The 21113-nt window shown below is 43.0% G+C and overlaps 1 protein-coding gene and 1 pseudogene across 1 annotated transcript in view; one reads left to right on the plus strand and one right to left on the minus strand.

Moving 5' to 3' along the window:
• HTR2A (5-hydroxytryptamine receptor 2A) overlaps positions 1–21113 on the minus strand; it is a 91456-nt gene that overhangs the window by 56287 nt on the left and 14056 nt on the right. The gene's annotated exons all lie outside the window — the stretch shown is intronic.
• LOC139005090 (DNA-directed primase/polymerase protein pseudogene) lies at positions 5888–6853 on the plus strand (annotated as a pseudogene).

Genomic DNA, 21113 nt, shown 5'->3' on the forward strand with positions numbered 1-21113 from the left:
CCTAACACAATCTATAGATTCAATGCAACCCCTAGTAAAATACCAACAGCATATTTCACAGTTCTAGAACAAATACCCCCAAAATTTATATGTGTCCAAAAATACCTCAAATAGACACAGAAATCTTGAAAAAGAAAACAAACTTGGAGGAGTCACAATACCAGATATAAAGTTATATTACAAAGCCATTGTAATCAAAACAGCCTGGTACTGGCACAAGAACAGGCATATAGATCAATGGAACAGAACAGAGAACCCAGAAATTGGCCCAATAAATGGTGTTGGGAAAATTGGACAGGTACTAGTACATGTAAAAAAAAATGAAACTAGACCACTAACTGACACAATATACAAGAATAAACTAAAAATGAATAAAAGACTTAAATGTAATTTGTGAAACCATAAAAATTTTAGAAGAAAACATAGGTAGCAAAATCTCAGACATCTCATGTAGCAGAATTTTCACCAATACAGCACCAAGGGCAAGAGCAACAAAGGAAAAAATAAACAAATGGAACTATACCAAACTAAAAAGTTTCTGAACAGCAAAAGAAATCATCCTTAAAATGAAAAGGGAACCCACTGTATGGGAGAACATATTTGTCAATTACACATCTGATAAAGAGTTAATTTCCAAAATATATAAGGTACTCATACAACTCAACAAAAGGATTTAAAAATGGGCAGGGGACCTCAATAGGCACTTCTCCAAAGAGAACATACAAGAAGCCAAGAGATACATGAAAAAATGTTCAATGTCATTAATCACAGAGATGCAAGTTAAAACTATGAGATATCACCTCACACCTGACAGAATGCCTACAATCAATAAATAAAAAAACAACAAGTGCTGATGAGGATGTGGAGAAAAAGCAAATCTAGTACAGTGCGGCTGGGAATGCAGACTAGTACAGCCACTAGAAAGCAGTGTGGAGTTTCCTAAAAAAATAAAAAATGGAACTGCCTGGCCAGACTGTGTGGCTCAGTGTTTGAGCATCAACCCATGAACCAGGAGGTCATGGTTCGATTCCCCAGTCAGGGCACATGCATGGGTTTTGGGGTTGGATCCCCAGTAGGGGGTGTGCAGGAGGCAGCTAATAAATGATTCTCTCTCATCATTGATGTTTTTATCTCTCTCTCCCTCTCCCTTCCTCTCTGAAATCAATAAAAACATAAAAAATGGAACTGCCATTTGACCCAGTGATCTCACTTCTAGGAATATATCCTAAGAATCCCCCCCCCAAAAAAAAAACCAGAAAGAATATATGCACCCTATGTTCACAGCAACACTATTTGCATTAGCTAAGATCTGAAAACAGCCCAAGTGCCTATCAGTAGATGAGTGGATAAAAAAGCTATGGTACATTTACACAGTGGAGTACTACACAGCTATAAAAGGGAAGGACCTTTTACCCTATGTGACATCATGGAGGAATCTTGAGATGATTATATTAAGCAAGATAAGCCAGTCAGGGAAAGACAAGTATGACATGATCTCACTTATATGTGGAATCTAATGAACAAAACAAAATGAGGAACAAAATAGATTCAGATACATGGAAGCATGCAACAGACGAATGAATCTAAGAGGGAAGGGTAATGTGGCATAGGTGGGAAGAGATTAACCAAAGAACTTATATGCATATATGCATAACCCATGGACACAGACAATAGTGTGGTGAAAGCCTGGGGTGGAAGAAGGGGTCAATGGGGGGAAGAAGGGGGACACCTATAATACTCTCAACAATAAAGATAAAAGCAAAAAACAAAACAAAGTAGGTTCTCATCCAACAGTGAAATTGTCTTCAGCTATGGGTCATCATTTCTATCTATTTCACATTGTTTCAGAAACTAGTCTGTTCATGGTTATTATGGTTGATTTGAAAAGTATTTTACTTTCAGAGTTCAGGCTCATTCTCTGAGTTTTTCATTCACTTTTTTTGAACACTCTTACCAATGGTTTAGCAAAACATGAAGAAAATACCTCAGAACAGTCAGTATAGCAAATTCTGGCTGCTGGAAGGGCTGGTAGTAGGAGTGCACAAGGCCACAACCAGAATCTAAAAGTTCTCCATTACCCTGAGGAACATTCCTTATTAACATTGTTGCTGTAATTGCTTTCACTTTTATGAGAAATGTAAACACTAAAAAATGAAACCTCATTAATATAATTAAAATATTCCTTGCTTGAAGTAATAAGGCTCTCTCCTGCTGAGTTTAAAGCTCCAAGTTATAAAAAACAAAAGTGGGACTTTAAGCTTTTGCCTTAAGTTAGAATGTGAAGTTCTCATGGTATTTGTTTCTCCTTCTTAGCTATGTCTAGACTAGCTTTGCCATACCTGTTTTTATGGAAACAGATATTAAATCTGTGAAAATCCTGGAAGTTACTGTAGAGATGTTTATCCAAATTTTCTTGCTGTACTTTGTCAGGTGAGGTCTCATATGTAAAAATGTGGGCACAGGTACTTTAAAGATGACTTGCCAGGGGCGGGGGGAGAACTACAAGGCCTCTCAGAAAATCCTGTTTCTCTCCCTCACTTTATTTCCTTATCCCTTCCTTCCTTTCTTTCCCTCTGCTTTTTTTATTCATTTATTTTATTAAATCAATCAACCAACGTAATTAAGCTTTTATATATAGTTAAAAAGACATACACTCCCTTTTCTCCTTTATGGGTTAGGCTCTTTAATAGATGGCTTTAGGAAACAAACTAATCAGCAGGGATACTGTCTTTGAGCATATCCAGGGAGCATGTCTATTAAAACAGATAGAATAATAGAAGAATTGGTGTCTTTGAATCATGAGCATCCAACACATAATGGCTCAATATACATCTAAGAATGATGATGCCTGGATAGAATGGTTGAGGACACAGTAGAATACTGATAGATGTGACTAGGAAGGTATTGGGGAGTTAGGGTAGCTGGGATACATAAAGGGAACCTCTCCTTTCCCTTTAAGTAGAGAAATCATCAGTACATTGTTTGTAATATATCATAGGCATTTACCAGTGGTTCAGAAACCAGTGCCTAAAATGGAAATAGATACAATAACCAGCCCACTGAACACAATAAATGAAGAACAACTTTATTCCAGACAGGGCTAAATATCTTTCATTGGGTGACACAAAATTTTAATAAGCAACAGCCTTTATCTCACTAAACAGATGAGTTAATTGCTGTGTTAGGGAAATAAGAGCACCCCTGAGTTACACAGGCCTATCAACTGGGTGATTTCTGAATTCCTATATCAAATGTATAAACTGGGTGGTATTATTGAATAAAATTAACAGTGGGAATTAACTTGGTCATGTTTTAACCATTTGAATGTAGCCTGTAATTGTGGTCATTTATATAAATTTTATAATGATTCATTTGGGAGCTAAAAGGGAATAGGAGGGCTTCTGGTGAAGATGGTAGTGTACATAAATGCGGTACTTGCATCCTCCCACAAGCACATCAAAATTAGAGCTAACTACAGAAAAACCATTGTTCAGAGCTGCTTGAAATCTAGTGGAACAAAGTCCTACAATTAAGGATATAAAGAAGAAGCTACATGGAGACTGGTAGGAGGGGCAGAGATGCAGAATATGCTGGTCACATACCCACGTGTGGCAGACAAATATCAGGAGGAATAACTCAGCTTTGAAGGTCCCCACTGAAGAGTGAGGGGTTAAAGCCCACACTAATCTTGTAGCCCAGGGTTCCAGTCCAGGAAAGGAAGTCCTCATAACTTCTGGCCATGAAGGCTAGAGGGAATTGAGGCTGAGTGAGAAGGAAGGCTGCTGGTCTCTCAGGCAATTCCTCTTTAAGGGCCCACATAAGAACTTACTCAAACTCACTCCCTTTGAGCTACAGTGCTGGCTGGGCAAGCAGTTCAAAAGGCACCAGAGACATACAGGGAAGAACTGAATTGTCTGGCATCAGGAGTAGAGCTGGAGGAACAACTTTCTTCCAGACAGAAGTGCTGGCAGAGGCTATTGTTTTTTCTCTGAGGCCTTCCCTTACAAAACCATGTCTGAGTCTCCACCAATCTGGTTATCACTGCTTTTCCCACCCTGGTGATTCCATGACAACCTGCCCCACCCAACTTGCAGGCCCACCCAAGTTGTTTCCAGTCACTTTTCCATACAAATGGCTTGTCTTGGCTCATACTTTAGACTTCCCTAAAATCTCTTAAACAAGCAACATTTGTGTACACTGTACCTCTTGCCAAGTGGCTCCAGGCCCATCACTAGCAGCAGCTAGCCTCTTTTCACAACTAGGCTTCTCCTGGGCACCTCCAAGACCAGTACAAGTGGCATCCATCTGCAGATCACTTTGTAGTGCATGCTGGGTGGCCCTGGGCAGAACATAGGTGGTTGCTGACCTTGGCCTGCACCTCCCAGGAGGCCCCAATGAACAGCTTCAGACCATGTTAAAGCATCACCCAAACACCTCCATAAGGGACACACTCAGGTGGCAGACTCAGTGGGCAACAGAGCCCCACTGAAGTGAATCCTACCCTATGGAGAAGGACCCTGCATAGCAGATCCTCCATGGTGGTCTCAACCAGTCCTTGCAACTGATCGGCCAGGGGGTAAATCCCCCAAATTGACATTCAAATAGCAATCAAATCTCAACTACAATATGAGGGTATGTACAGTCCACACTGGGTGAGGAGGAAGGTGGGAGGGTGGTGGGGCCACACCTGGAGTTCCCAGCTCAGGTCAATGGGGAGACTGTGCCATTGGAGCCTACAGGACACCTACTACATTAGCCCACTCTACCAAGCCTGGAAGACATAGCAACTCTACATAGTGCATAGAAACAAATACAGAGAGGCTGCAAAAATGAGAAGACAAAGAAACACATCCTAAATAAAAGAATAGAACAAAACTCTAGGAAAAGAACTAAATAAAATGGAGATAAGCAATCTACTAGATGCAGAGTTCAAAACACTGGTTATAAGAATGCTCAATGAATTTAGGGGAAGTAATTAACTTCAATAGCACAAAAATGGGCATGGAAACCATAAAAAAGAATCAGTGAGAAATGAAGGATACACTAACTGAAATGAAAAATAATTTACAGAGACTCAACAGTAGAGAAGATGAAACCAAGAACTAATTCAGTGATTTGGAATATAAGGAAACAAACAAACAAACAAAAAAACAATAAAAAAACAAGAAGAAAAAAGAATTTAAAAATGAGTATAGAATCGAGCCTCCCTGGGTTGCGCTGGCCGCCGTGGAGGCAGGGCCTCCTGCCCAGGAAGCAGGTTTCTGGAGAAGGTCCTGCAGGTGGCAGAACTTGACCTGAGCCTTGAAGGGAAAGACTTTGGGAAAGGCAAGTGGGCATGACAGGGAATACTGTGAGTTTGTGTTGTCTCAGAGTATTCTGCTAAAATTCAAGAGACTATTTATCAACTTGATAAGTACAAGTACTAGAAAGGCAGTGCCAAAGGTGTAGTTGATAGCCATCTCACATGGGATAGGACTTGGTCTCCCCACACTTCTGAACCCATTAAGAGAAGATGGGAAGCAAAACTGAAGCAAATTGAAGAGCGAGCATCCCATTATGAAGGGAAGCCCTTGTCCTCAGTGTACAGGCCCAGCTGTCAAAGCCAGAAGAGCCGCCCTCTATTTGGAAACTATTTCCTCACCAAACTCAGGCTTTTAATTTTGTTAAAAGCTGCAAAGAGGATGTTCATGTATTTGCTTTGGAATGCGAAGTGGGCGATGGACAACGTATTTACCTTGTAACAAGTTATGTTCAGCTTTGGTTTCATTATAAATCCTGAAAACATCTCTTACACTGCTATGAAGTCATTCCTGAAAATGCTGTTTGCAAGCTCTATTTTGATCTGGAATTTAACAAACTTGCTAATCCTGGAGCTGATGGAAAAAAGATGATTGCATTACTCATTGAGCATGTTTGTAAAGCACTTCAAGAGTTATACAGAGTTAACTGTTCAGCTGAAGATGTTTTAAACTTAGATTCTAGCACTGACGAGAAATTTAGCTGCCATTTAATATTTCAACTTCATGATGTGGCATTTAAAGATAACATCCATGTCTGTAATTTTGTGAGAAAGATTTTGCAGCCTGCTTTTCATTTGATTGTCAGTGGAGATGATGAAGATGATGGTGGGATTCCAGGGACAACCAGCCAAGCATTTTCCCATTTTTCTGAACCACCAATTAAACCAGGAATTTCCTTCAGTGAAATTCCACAGATGAGGAGATAGGAGAGAGCTGCACGTTGACCTCCAAGGCCCTGGAGAGGCTGGGGTCCGCCAAGCCAAGCGGCCCTGACCTTTCCTTCTTAGTTGTGAAGGATCCTGCAGGGAAAAGGCGTCTTTTTGTAGATCTAGGAGTTTATACAAGAAATAGGAACTTTTGGCTGTATAAGTCATCAAAAAAGGGAAAGCCTGTGGTGTTGGAGGTCGCTGAAGATAACAGATTTTCTCTTACACAATCAAAGAATACTTCTGAAGAGGAACAGTATTTCCTCTCTTCTTTGGTCAGCAATGTCAGATTCTCAGATACTTTACGAGTACTTAGATGTGATGCATCCGAGAAAACAGGCTGGGCATTTTAATAGTACCAGCACTTCAGAAAACATTGAAGGTTTTCAGGGCTCCCCCTACCCTGAAATTGATCAAGTTGTTCTTTCTTTGGTGAATAAAAATGGCATTAAAGGAGGGATTCGGCGTTGGAACTACTTTTTTCCAGAAGAATTATTGGTTTATGATATTTGTAAATATCGCTGGTGTGGAAACATTGGAAGAGCCCACAAGAGTAATAATATCATAGAACCAAGATGGCGGCATAAGGTACAGACCTGTGCGTGCTGCCTTCCACAACAACATTGAAAATACCAACTATAAGACAAAACAGCTATCATTCAGAACCATGGGAAAGCTGGTCCAGTGGAAGTTCTACAACTGGAAGGAAAGAAAGAAGAGCATTGAGACTGAGTAGGATATGCAGAGGCGCCAAGAACAGAGGTACGGAGTCCCGCACCAGGTGGGCTGCAACTGGATGCACGGTTTTTTTCAATCGAAAGGGGTTACAAACTCTCGAATCCACTGAGCTTGTTTGGGGTGGGATTCTGAGGTCCCAGACCCCTACCGGGAGAGGCGGGAAGGCCTTGCAGCGGGTCGGAAAGCGAGAGTGGCTTTCTCGTGGAGCTGCTCACCGGCACTCAAGGACATGGAGACACGGAGTCGCAGAGAGGCGATGAGTCGAGGAGACCCCATTGCTGTTTGCTCCTCCCTGGTGATTCCCTGAGACTCCGCCCTATTCAATTTACATCACCGCCCAAGCTGTGCCAGTGGCACAAAAGGAACACCTGCGCTTTTGCAGTGTAACCCAACAAACTGCAGATTTCAACTCCTCTCACCCATAAGGGACACACTCAAGAAGCAGAATCAGGTTCAGAGGAAGCCGGAACCGGACCCAGCTGGGCCGGCAACATGGAACCGCTGTATCAGCAAACGCACAAACAGGTCCACCAGATCCAGTCTCACATGGGATGCCAGGAGATGGCAGACAAGCAGTCTGTGCACTTAGCAGAAAACGAAATCCAAGCAAGCATACCAGATATTCAGCCAGCAAGAATGCCTGGAGATTTTGTCCAGCAAGGAGCCGCCCAACAAAAGACAGAATACCAAACTTCGTGTTGACCAGTTAAAGTATGATGTCCAGCACCTGCAGACTGCTCTCAGAAACTTCCAACATCGACGATATGCAAGGGAGCAGCAGGAGAGACAGCGAGAGGAACTTCTGTCTCGCACTTTCACCCCCAACATGGGATGCGGCGCCCCCTGCGAGGCTGCGACAGCCCCTGTGAGGCTGAGACAGTCCTTGGGAGGCTGAGACGGTCCCTGAGAGGCTGAGACGGCCCCTGTGAGGCTGAGATGGTCCCTGTGTGGCCGGACACAGGGACACATCGTGGATGGAAATAGCTACATTTTCCATGTGAATGACCCGGCAACAAAAAGCGTACACCTATGGATGAGGACAGTGGCTGGGGGGGGCGGTAAGGGCAGAGGGTGTGGTGGGAACTGGGTGGAGGGGAGTTATGGGGGGGTGGGAAAGGGGAACAACTGTAATAATCTGAACAATAAAGATTTATTTAAAAAATAAAAATAAAGTTGAGTATAGTGTAAGGAGCCTCTGGGCCAACTTCAAGTTTACCAACATTTGCATCATGGGAGTGCCAGAGGAGAAGAGAGAGAGTAAGAAATTGCAAACCTATTTAGAAATATAATGACAGAAAACTTCCCTAACCTGGTGAAGGAAAAGGACATAGAAGTTTAGGAAGCTCAGAAATTCCCAAAAAGATGCACCCAAAGAGGCCCACACCAAGACACATAACAATGCAAAAGGTTAAAGACAAAGAAAGAATCTTAAAAACAGAAAGAGAAAAGCAGATAGTTACCTACAAGGAAGCTACCATAGACTATTCGCTGATTTCTCAACAGAAACTTTGCAGGCCAGGAGGGATTGGCAATAAATATTCAAAGTGATGAAAAGCAGGGACCTACAACCAAGATTACTCTACTTACCAAGATTACTCTGTCCTCAGTTAGAATCAGAGGACTGATAAAAAGCTTACCAGACAAGAAAAAGGTAATGGAGTCCATTGCCACCAAACCAGTATTACATGAAATATTAAATGGTGTTCTTTAAGAAGAAGAAGAAAAAAAATATGAAAAATAAAATGGCAAGAAATACATATCTATCAACAGTTGAATCTAAAAAACAAAACAAACAATCAAGCAGAACAGTAACAGAACCATAGACACAGAGAACATTTCGATGGTTGCCAGATAGGAGGAGATGTTGGGGGAATGGCTGAAAAAGGTGAAGGGATTAAGAAATACAAATTGGTAGTTACAAGAATGGTTATGGGGATGTAAACTACAGCATAGAAAATAATATTGTAATAACTATGTATGGTGTCAGATGGGTATAAGATTTATCAGGATATTCACTTGTTAAATTATACAATGTTGAACCACTGGTTGTACGCCCATAACTAATATAATATTGTATGTCAACTGTATTTGAAAAATTAAAAAATAATTTTAAAATTAAAAAAGGAATAGGAATATGAAAAGGAGTTATGATGAATCTATTCCATAGAAATTAGGGAAATGTCAGAGACCAATTAATTCACCATCTTGAAGATGTCTTAAAAACTTAGATAATAACAAACTTTAGTAACTTTTTTCATCAAGGTTCTTATGGATATATTCTAGTAGGAATTTGGCAAGATGTTTCCATCCACTTTTACTTCCCAACAGTCCTAATTCCAGAAATCAGGTATTAATTTAAAAATGAGAACTATGAGGGCAGATTAGAAACTAAATTTAGGAAGATATTTTAAAATGCTAGTATACTTCATATTTCTTGAATCCTTGTTACTAAAACAAAGGCTGTTACCCTCAGCCAAATAAGAGCCCAAAAATCAGGGAAAAATCAGAAAATATCACCTTCTGGAGTTAAAACCAAGAAGGATTATAACAAAAATAGATGAAACACTTCATCAGCAGAAATCTTTCTAGAAGTGACTTTCTAAAAGAAAGGTTTCAAATTGTTTCTGATAAAAACTTCTTTATCTGTTTATCCAAGTTTCTAAAGTACCTCTCTAAAAGTCAGCCAGCACTAATAACATGACTAATATAAGCAAGTACTGACCTTAGAACTGCTGTATTATATATACTAGGCTATTTTGATGACTAAGATGATATATGAAAAATAGTCTGATAGCCAAGAAAAATTCAGCATTATTCAGTACTTTTTAGGGGAAAGATGCTCTGAATCTAGACAACTGCTCTTGCTTATTTAGAGACAAACATCCCTAGAGTGGAAAAGGGCAATTTATCACTGTTACAGAGTTATAAAAATTTCCTCTAAAGGACTTTGAAGTTAATATATCTCAATCCTTTGTTTATCAAACTATATTGTAATGTCTTTCTTCCACATAATTCTTTCTTCTTGGAAAATTCTCTCTCACTCTCTATTTTCCCAACTTCTGTTCATCTTTCAAAACTCAACTCAAACATTCCCATTTTCATATAACCTTCCCTCATCCCAAACTCTGCTGAGTTCTTTGCATTTTTATTATAACAGACAATTCCATTTTCTGTTATAGCTAGTCTTTCTCCATCAGACTGTAAGTTTTTGCTGTGTACTTATATTTTAATTCATGTTAATAAAACATGAATATGTGTCCAATCCTCTGGTAAGTGCATATATTTTTATTCACTTCTCACTCTGTCCCTCACATGCTTGTACTATCCATGGCCCACTGGGGAACCTCGCTAACTTCATGTTGTTTTCTATAGCCTTTTGAGAGGATTGCACTACTAGGAAGGAATTTCCCTTGTAGGTGAATAGATCCAGGAAAATGGGTATATACAACCTATGTATTAAATAAGTCAGTTTATTTTAATTAGTCTAATGTAAGCCAACTTCTTGGAGTGTGATCATCAGAGAGAGAGAGAGAGAGAGAGAGAGAGAGGAAAAAGAAACCTGAACTTGCAAAGTTGATGCCTGGATTGTAGAATGTGGAGACGCCACTAATGACTAGCTGCAATGGGGAGATCCTGCCTGAGAGACCCATGAGCCATCCAGGATATATATTACATCCCTTTTTATAGCTGTTAAAAAATCCAAGTTAAAGGAAAACTACCCCGAGAGACTATGCAGATTCTGATATGACAGAACCTGGCTTAGAGGAGGATGATTCTCATACACTTTCCAAATAAGTCTTAAAATCTCAAAGCAAAGCTCTTCAGCTGGTGGGGAAAAATGCACCAGCATCTCCTTCTTACAGGCACTATTATTTTGTCATTTAACATACTACAACATGGTTGGCATAAAGAAAAAATAATCTATTTTTATATAAATATTTGTGTTCTCTATACTTTACATGAAAGCCTATATATATATATATATATATATATATATATATATATACCCCAGCTTTTTGAAACCAAGCACATAAAAAAATAAAAATTTCTTGAAAGTGTTTTCAGTGTCAGAATCTAGAATTAACTTTTGTATGCATGCATTCCTGGATAGGCATTATTTATTAAATAATTTGGGATCAAGATGAAGTATAACTTTTTGTTTGTTTTTCATTTCTTATTCTCTAGGAACTCATGATTTAGTGGGGGAATAAACATGATATGACATGTGAAAAGATAATATGTAAAAGGATTATGGAAGAATCAAAGCAGGGCAAGTAACTAATCCTTGGAGAGAAGGGATAAGTGGAGAAGGCTTCCTGGAGGAGGCGATACCAAAAGAAAAGCAGAAATTAGCCAGGCAAGGAGATGAGAAGGAATTTGAAGCAGAATATAGATACAAAAATAAAGGTGAAATGACATGGGGATTATGGGAAATTTATTTAAGCTGGATAATAAAATGTGAGGCAAACGGTGATAGGAGATAGCATAGAGGTGTGATTAGGGATCATATTTACAGGGGCCTTGTTTCTCATTTAAGGATCTGTAATCTATTGGCAGCAAAGTCATTCAAGAGTTTCCAACAGGAGAGTGATTTAGTTAAATCTGTATGTCATAAAGTTGACTTGAATGACAAGGTGGAGAATGACAGTAAAAAACATGTAGACTAGCATAGGATAGAGATGGTGAGGGTTGGATGGAAAGAGAAGAGTGATTTATAAAATAGCTAAAAAACCAAAGGACTAGTCAATTACTTGGGTATGGAGGTGAGGAAGGGGAGGAATCAATCCTGGGTGTCTAGTGACTGAGAAGACATTAAACCATGTTTTAAGATATTTCAGGGGAAGGAATGGCAGACAAAGAGTACAAATTTTTATTGAATAACACTGAGGTTCCTGTGGGACTTCAGGCTAGAAGTGTACATCAGATGGTTGGATGCAGGAGTCTGAAGACCTGGGGAACAACCCTGTGGGCTACAATGTAAGTTGATCAGTTCATCAGTGTTCTTCTAATAGCTGAATCCATGGAAATGGAAAGAACCCAGAACAAGAATTGAGAATAAAGTGATAATGTGGAGAATGGATCTGTGGAGCCTAATACCATTTAAGGAGTAAGAGGAAAAGTAGTCTACCAAAACAACAGAAAAAGATCAGAGAGGAAAGGAAAAAAGCTGAGGAAGGAGACAGTTTGAAGAGGGGAGATACATCCACAGAATTATATAAATGCATAAAAGGACAATAAGGAATACAAGATATATATCTACATATATAAAAGCTTAAGCAATTGAATGACCAAACGACCAAATGACTGGTCGACAGGTTGCTATGATGCACATTGACCACCAGGGGGAAGATGCAGGAGGTGCCCCCTGGTGGTCAGTGCACTCTCACAGCCAACCTCCCATGGGCCCCCTCCCCTGCTGGCCAACCTCCCATGGCCCTTCTCCCCAGCTGGTCACCCCAAAGGCCATGATTGGTGATGGCCAACCTCCCGTGGCCCCTCCCCCTGGTTGGCCAACCTCCCGTGGCCCCTCCCCCTGGCTGACCAACCTCCCGTGGCCCCTCCCCCTGGCTGACCAACCTCCCGTGGCCCTGATTGGCCCCAATTGCAGGCCAGGCCAAGGGACCCCACATGTGCACGAATTAGTTATATATATATAACTTTTGGTGGGTCAAGATAATATCCAAGCACATGTGTCTGTACTATCTTATTCCTAAATTTCCATTTGATGATTTAAAAAGATAAAATGCATTGATAAGAATCCTACCTAATAATAGACAAACATGGTAACTGACCGTACCTTCTCGATGCCTCCCATTGGCTAATCAGCATGATATGCAAATTAACCGCCAGCAAAGATGATGGCTAATTTGCATACTGCAGGTGGAGCCGGCAGCGTGTGACGCTGCCCAGGGGATCCGGGCCTTGGATCCGTGACCTGGCAAGGGAGCAAAGTGGCGGAGAAGAGAGAGAGCCCAGGTGGCAGAGAAGGGAGGGAGCCAAGGGCTAAGCGGCAAAGGGAGGGAGCAAGGCAGCAGAGAAGGAAGGGAAGCCTGCCTCGGTGGGCTTCGCTCCCTTCTCTGCTTTGCTGTGGTCTCAGGAAGCCCTATTCTTGCAGGAATAGGTCCGAGGAAGCCCTATTCTTGCAGGAATCTTCCTGCAAGGGGCCTCTAGTAAATTATAACAACCCATAAAAAGAAAAAGGGTCTCTTCACATTAGTATTTAACAAATGATGGAAGAATCTTTGGAAGACAGATAGCAGATGGGACCTGGTTTAGAGGGTAACAGGATTTAAAGAAAGGGCCAAGACAAATAAAAGAGAGCTGCAGCAAAGGTTAGTAAGGTTTGGAAGGAACAGCTTGAAATGCAAACACAGAGTCAAAGACTACCTAAGTAGAAGGGAACTGAGGGGTATTCTCAAAGGGCTGAAATATGAGGGAATCCTTCAGAGCCTGCAGGTTCCTGACAGCCCAATATAGGAGGTGGGCAGGAGGGGAAAGTATATGGATACTAGTACTCTGCTTTAAATGACCAGAAGAGACATACTTCCCACTCCTGTTCCTTCTCCTCTTCCTCCTCCTGCTTAAAAGAATGATTAGCAAAAGAGCAAAAAAAACTCAGTCCATGAAACAGGTCAAATCAACAGTCTGAGCAAAAGGATAGAGCTTTTTTTTTTTTTTTATCACTGGATCATTTAATTTTTCTCATTAGTTTTCAGTGACCATGGAGGGTGTATGCTACTAACTGCTGTTTTATTGAGCATGTTGTCCCATAGCTATGGATAGAGTCTGCCATGCAGAGAGAAGTCATCTGTCACTCTGCCTGGGCTATTAAATAGTCTCTTACCCATGGGTGAGCATCCTGAAGGACAACATGTCCTCCAAGAGCATAGGCTTTCTGTGGTGTTATAATCCTAAATATGGGTTGAGCTGTTCAGGCAGGGGAGATGTTCCCAAAGTCTCCTGCACCTGTGGGCAGAAAGGGAAAGGACTGCTGTATTTTAAGGAAAAGAGAAAGAGGTGGCAAGAGTGAGAAGTGGCCCTGCAAAGCCTTTGTTTCAAGGCAGTGGCAGCACAGCTGGCCACTTGGCAGCTCTCTGGTGCTGCAATACTCTAGAGAATGTCAGCAGCCTCTCTCCACATGGCTGTGAGCATCCCTGCTCCTGGACATGACCTACTCACCTGCAGGCTGGATGGTGCCCAGAGCTCTCTCCTGGAACACCATAGTGTGTCAGTGTGGCAGGGGTAAAAAGAAATAGAAAAAGGGAAGGCAATTTCATTTCATCTAGGACAGAAAATGCAAAGATAGAGAAAACTAGGGAAAAGCAAATTAGAATAATTCTTTACAAGGTTTCTTCTGTACCCTGGTAGGTGCTCACCTACAATGTGATCTGCAAGCAGTGGGACAGAGAACAGGTTGCCTGAAGAGTCTGAAACCTACTTCTTAGGTTGACTCCTGGCAATGAGCCAGGTGGGCATAAACCTGTCCAGTCCCAGATGAGAAAATCCCAAGTGGGTTCCTCAGACACTTAATTTCAGGCAGTGGGTCTGGGAATGTGCCAAAGCAGAAAGGCCAACAGAACATCAACTGAGTCTGAGCTGATTTTACTCAGCTGATTTATTTTACTTTTCTAAGCATTTTTTTCAGAAGATATGGTATGACAGAAAAATTAAACATACATATTTATCATTCCTGTTGGACTTAAATGTGTATGTAATTTTTTAACCTTAAGTGTTAACATTTTTAGTAGTTATATTTGTTTATATATATTCACTTCATTCAATACAGAATTTGAAGCTACTCACACACACACACACACACACACACACACACACACACACAAAGGAGAGAGAAAGAAAAGAAAAACAGGACCAAGAAAAGTAAATATGTCTAAAAAATTGATTTATAGATACCAAGATGGCAGCCTAGGTAAATGCCAGTACTCACTGCCTTCCACAACCACATCAAAATGACACCTAAAATACAAAACAACCATCATCAAGAACCCCCTGAAAACTGGCTGAATGGAAGTCCTACAACTAGAGAAGTAGAGAAGAAAGCACATTGAGACTGGTAGGAGGAGCAGAGACATGGAATGGGCTGATCCGGCACCAACGAGGGCTGGTTTTTTAATCCAGAGGAAGATCATCTCTGTGGAGGCTGCCATGAGGAGCAAGGTGTTCCAGCCCCACACCAGACACCCCACCCAGGGTCCCATACATGGGGAGAGAAGTACCCATAATTTTGGGCTGTAAAAACCAAAGGGGATTATGGCTGAGGGACATGGAGGCTGCCAGAGACCTACTTGTCCCTCTGAAAGGGCTGGCCCAAACTTCCTCTGAGCTCCAGCTCCAGGAGATGGTGGGGGTGGGAGGGGGGGGGACTCAGACACATACAGGGAGGAACTGGATTGTCTGGCATTGGGGCAGGAACTTGGTGGCAGCTTTGTACCAAATGGAGGTGCTTGCAGGGGTCATTGTTCTTATGCGTAGACCTTCTCTGTTCCAGAGCTGACTGGCAACCATATCTGAGTCCCCTGAAGCACACTGTTTTCTCAGCCTTAGTGATTCCCTGAGACTCCACCCCATCCAATTTACAGCCCCACCCAAGCTGTTTGAAGCAGGTGTTCCATATGAATGGCCTGCCCTGGCTCAGGCTTCAGACTTTGCTGAAATCTCTTAAGCTGCAGCTGGTATCAGCATGTCCCAAACCTATCAATAAAAGGCCCAAGACCTGGCACCAGCACCAGCCTGCCTTGCTTCACAGCTGGGCCTCACCTGGGCACTTCCAAATCCAATACAAATATGAGGAATCTACATATCTCTCTGTAGCTCCTTCTAGGTGACCCCAGGCAGTGGCTAACTTTGCACCTCCCTGAAGACCCAAGAGCCAGTGGACAGCTTCAGTCCATACCAGATTACAACTCAACACATCCACAAGCGATACACTTAAGGGGAAAACTGAGTGGACACCATAGCCCCACTGAAGCAAGTCCTGCTCCATAGGGGTGTTTCTTGCACAGCAGATCTTCCACTGTAGTTTCAGCTGGCCCTCACAGCCAATTGGCCTGGAGGTCAATTCCTCCCAGTGACACCAGCTGCAATCAAGGTGCAGCTACAATAAGACTGTTCACACAGCCCACACAAGGGATCACCTAGAGTGCCCAGCTCAGGTAACTGAAGAGGCTGAGCCACTGGGCTCTATAGGACACCTACTACACAAGGCCACTCTACCAACTCCAGGAGACATAGCATCTCTACCTATACATAGAAACAAACACAGGGAAACAGCCAAATTTTAGAGACAAAGAAACATGGCACAAATGAAAGAAATGGAAGAAAGCAAACTACTGTATACAGAGTTCAAAACCATGGTTATAAGGTTACTCAAGGATCTTCATGAGAGCTTCAAGGGACTTAGTGAGACTTTCAAGGATCTTAGTGAAAATGCCAAAGATATGGAAAAGAACCAGTCAGAAATTAAGAATACATAACTGAACTAAAGAATAATTTACAGGGATTTAACTATAGAATAGAAAATTCTGAGAATCAAATCAATGATTTGAAATATGAAAAAGCAAATAACACCCATTCAGAATAGCAAAAAGAAAAAAGAATAGAAAAATATAAAGATAGTGTAAGGAGCCCCTGGGATAACTTCAAGTGTACCAACATTTACATTATGGGGGTGCCAGAAGGAGAAGAGAGAAAGCAAGATATTTAAAACCTATTTGAAGATAATGACAGAAAACTTTCCCTACCTGCTGAAAGAAATAGACTTATGAGTTCAGAAAGTACAGAGAGTCCCAAACAAGAGGACTCAAAAGAGGCCCACACCATGACACATCATTCTCAGAGGGAAGGGTGTGTAAGGGGGGTGGGAAGAGATTAAACAAAGATCTTATATGTATATATGCCTTACCTATGGTCATAAACAATATGGTAGCAAAGACCTGAAGCAGGGTGGGAACCAGGAGGAAGAGGACAATGGGAAGAAAAAGAGGGACATCTGTAATACTCTCTACAATAAAGATTTAAAAGTAAAATAAAATAAAAAGTTGATTTATAAAATCACAAGCAATTCCAATAAAAAAACAATGTGTTTTTTTCCCCCTGGAATTAGATAGAAGCTGATAGAAGCTGTGTTTTTAAAACTCATATAAGAAGTAAATGAAAATGGTCAAAACATGTCTGAAAAAGTACAATGAAGGACTACTAGATCTAAGAGAGAATAAAAACCATACTATATAATAAAAGCATAATATGAAAATCGACCAAATGGCCGAACAGCAGAACGTCCATCTAGATGACCATCCAGATGACCATCTGGAACCACACTATGATACCCATTGGCACCAGGCCAGCCAAGGCAGGTGCGATGCGATTGGTCTGGGACCCAGCTATTACCCCATGATTGCCTTGTAGAGGGAGGCCCAGGCCGGCAGGGCGATCAATTGGGAGGCTCCACAATCGCCCCAAAGAGGGAGGTCCAGGCCACCGACCGGTGGGCTGCAGTGGATGGGCGGGGCCTCCCTCTGTGAGGAGGGAAACCCAGGCCCCGGTTGCCAGCAGCCAGAGGGAAGCCCGGGTCCCAGGTGCTGGAGGGAAGCCAGTGCCGGCAGCTAGGGGAAGAAAGGCCTACTCTTGCACAAATTTTGTGCATCAAGACTCTAGTAATTATATATCCTCGATTGAAAGTACACTATCGGTGAATGAATAGACTGATATTTAGAATAGAAAAAGTCCAGCAATAAACCTAAATACAGGGCAGAATAAAAGTGGGCTTACAGTTGTTCATATTGAAAATGAAATGTAATAATCCTATATAGTAAAGAGGTAATATGCAAATTAACCCTCACACCTTCACAACGATGGCTGACTATGACCAGGCCAGAAGGGGGATTAATGAGGAGGATCAAACAACTGAACAGCAGGCTGTGTGGGGCAACCTGGGCTGGCGGGGCGGCGGGGGGGGGGGGGGGGGAGTTGGGGGCGGCCAGGCCAGCAGGGGGGCATATGGGGGAGATTAGGCTGGTGGGGGGCAATTGTGGGCAACCAGGCCAGCAGGGGGAGCAGTAAGGGGTGACCAGGCCAGTGTGGGAAGGAGCAATTAGGAGCGACCAGGCTGGCAGGGACGGGGCAGTTGGGGGTGACCTGGCCAGCAGCAGGGAGCAGTTCGGGGCAACCAAGCTGGTAGGGGGGGCGCAGTTAAGGGCAACCAAGCAGGCAGGCAGGTGAGCGATTAGGAGGCAGCAGTCCACACTTGTGAGAGGGACGTCCAACTGCCATTTTAGGTCCGATCTCTGGGATAGGGCCTAAACCGGCAGTCGGACATCCCCCGAGGGGTCCCAGCTTGGAGACGATGCAGGCTGGGCTGAGGGGACCTCCCCTCCATGCATGAATTTCATGCACCGGGCCTCTAGTTAACATACAATAATACAAAAATAAACTCCGTTTCCTGCACTCAAAACTGTAAACCTACTTTTGCCCCTTCTGTATATATGGGAACTCAGTATATGATAAAAGTGGCATATCAGACCAATAGGGAAATAAGTGGTATAAGTAGCTGTGTAGAAAAAATAAAATTAAATTGCAGATTAAATTCTAATTGTTTTAAAGACAAAACTATACAACAAAACCATAAGAGTAATGAAAGATAATATGGAACAGCTTTTTTGTAACTTTGTAGTGGAAAAGGCAATTTTAGTAATGATTCAAAATTCAAAAGCCATAAAGGAGAAAAAACTTTTATAAACAAAGAATATGTACAAATAAAATTTCATGTGGAAAATACCACCAAAATCAATGTTAAGTGACAAGTAATACATTGGGAATGCATAGAAAAAGTGTTAAAACACATCCAAAAGCTAATCCTCCTAATTTATGTTAGAAAAAAACAAAACCCTTACAGAAAAAAAAATATAAACTTATAACATTTATGAGACAAACATTATATTTATTCACTTAATCATTAAAATAGCCTCATACTCTTGTGCTGTTACTATTATTATTTATTTATTGGGAACCGATGGTGCAGAGAGGTTAAGTAACTTGCCTTAGGTTGCACTGTTTATAAGGGACAGAACTAGTAGTATAACTCCAAGTCCTACAGCAAAAACTATCTACAACAACCATAGAAAACAAAATATAAATTTGTTCATAAACATAAAAAGATAATCAAAATCTTAAATAAAAAACTGCAAACGCTACAAACTAAATCTACTGTCCTCAAAGCTTCTTAATAAACTTGCCCAGGTTAGGTAGGATGGTAACTTTTTGACTTGCCTGAAGGCCAGAGTTTGTACCAAGGGACCTAAGCATTCAGTTTAGAATTGATGCACGATTGTCATAGTTTGGGAAGGTAAAGGCCTGAATAAATGTGTCACAGCTTGCCTTTTTTCTATAAAAATAATAATGCAAAAAATTCATGGTCATGCTTATCCTTGAGGGGCAAAACTCTTTGTATTTAGACCCATTACACTTCAAAATTACTCCATGAACTACAAATATATTTCTGAAATGAAATAAGTGCAATAAAATGTAAATTGGAGTCTTTGCTTGCTTGTCAAAATATGACAGTGTGAAAATGGTAATTTTCTTTTTATCTGATTTACTAGAGGCCCGGTGCACGAAGTTTGTGCACTAGGGAGGAGTGTTCCTCAGCCCAGCCTTCACCCTCTCCAATCTGGGACCCCTCAGGGGATGTCTGACTGCTTAACCAGCAGTCGGACATCCTTCTCACAATCTGGGATTGCTGGCTCCTAACCTCTTGCCTGCCTGCCTGCCTGATTGCCCATAACTGCTTCTGCCTGCCTGCCTGATCACCCCCTAACAACACCCCTGCCAGCCTGATCAATACCTAACTGCTCCCCTGCAGGTCTGATTGCCCCCAACTGCCCTACCCTGCTGGCCTGGTCACTACCAGCTGCCCTCCCCTGATGGCCTGGTCGCCCCTAACTGCCCTCCCCTGCTGGCCATCTTGTGACCACATGGGGGCGGCTATCTTGTGCAAGAGTGTGATGGTCAATTTGCATATTACCTCTTTATTATATAGGACTAGAGGCCCGGTACACAAAAATTTGTGCACTAGGGGGGCAAGAGGGGTCCCTCAGCCCGTCCTGTGCCCTCTCACAGTCTGGGATCCCTCAGGAGATAATGACCTGCTGGCTTAGGCCTGCTTCTGGGTGGCAGAGGGCAGGCCCAATCCCTAGGTGCAGCCCCTGGTCGGGCTCAGAGCAGGGCCGATCGGGGAGTTGGGGCACTGCCCCCTGTCATGCACAGAGCAGGGCGGATCGGGAGATTGCGATGCCACCCCTAGTCATGCTCAGGGTACAGCCGATTGGGGGGTTGGGGCACCGCCCACTGTCACACTCAAGGCAGGGTCGATAGGGAAGTTGCAGCGTCACCCCCTGTCACTCACAGAGCAGGGTCCATCAGGGGGGTTGGGGCTCCATACCCTGTCACACACAGAGCAGGGCCGATCAGGGGGTTGAGGAGCTCCCCCCTGTCACTCACAGAGTAGGGCCAATAGGGGAGTTGGGGCACCGCCCCCTGTCACACACAGAGCAGGGTGGATCAGGGGGTTGGAGCGCTGCCCTCTATCACCCATAGAGCAGGGCCGATCAGAGGGTTGGGGCGTCGCCACTGTCACACTCAGGGCAGGGCCGATGGGGAGGTTATGGCTTTACCCCATCACACACAGAGCAGGGCCTGTTGGGGGGGTTAGGGTGCCACACCCTGTCACACACAGAGCCACAGGGCGATCAGGGGATTGGGGAGCTCCCCCCTATCAAGCACAGAGCAGGGCTGATCAGGGGGTTAGGGTGCCTTCCCCTGTTATGAACAGAGCAGGGCGGATAGGGAGGTTGTGCCCCCCCCCCCCCCCCCCCCCCGTCACACACAGAGCCGCAGGGCGATCAGGGGGCTTGGGCGCTGCCCCCTGTCATGCTGATCCCGGTGCTGGGAGGCCTCGCGGCTCCGCTGATCCCGGTGCTGGGAGGCATATTACCCTTTTACTATATAGACTAGAGGCCTGGTGCACGGGTGGGGGCTGGCTGGTTTGCCCTGAAGGGGGTCCTGGATCAGGGTGGGGGTCCCCACTGGGGTGCCTGGCCAGGCTGGTGAGGGGCTGAGGGCTGTTTTCAGGCTGGCG

Source organism: Myotis yumanensis, unplaced genomic scaffold (assembly GCF_028538775.1).
Source record: "Myotis yumanensis isolate MYYU_CA2020_CCGP unplaced genomic scaffold, mMyoYum1.0.hap1 SCAF_3, whole genome shotgun sequence".
NCBI lineage: Eukaryota > Metazoa > Chordata > Mammalia > Chiroptera > Vespertilionidae > Myotis > Myotis yumanensis.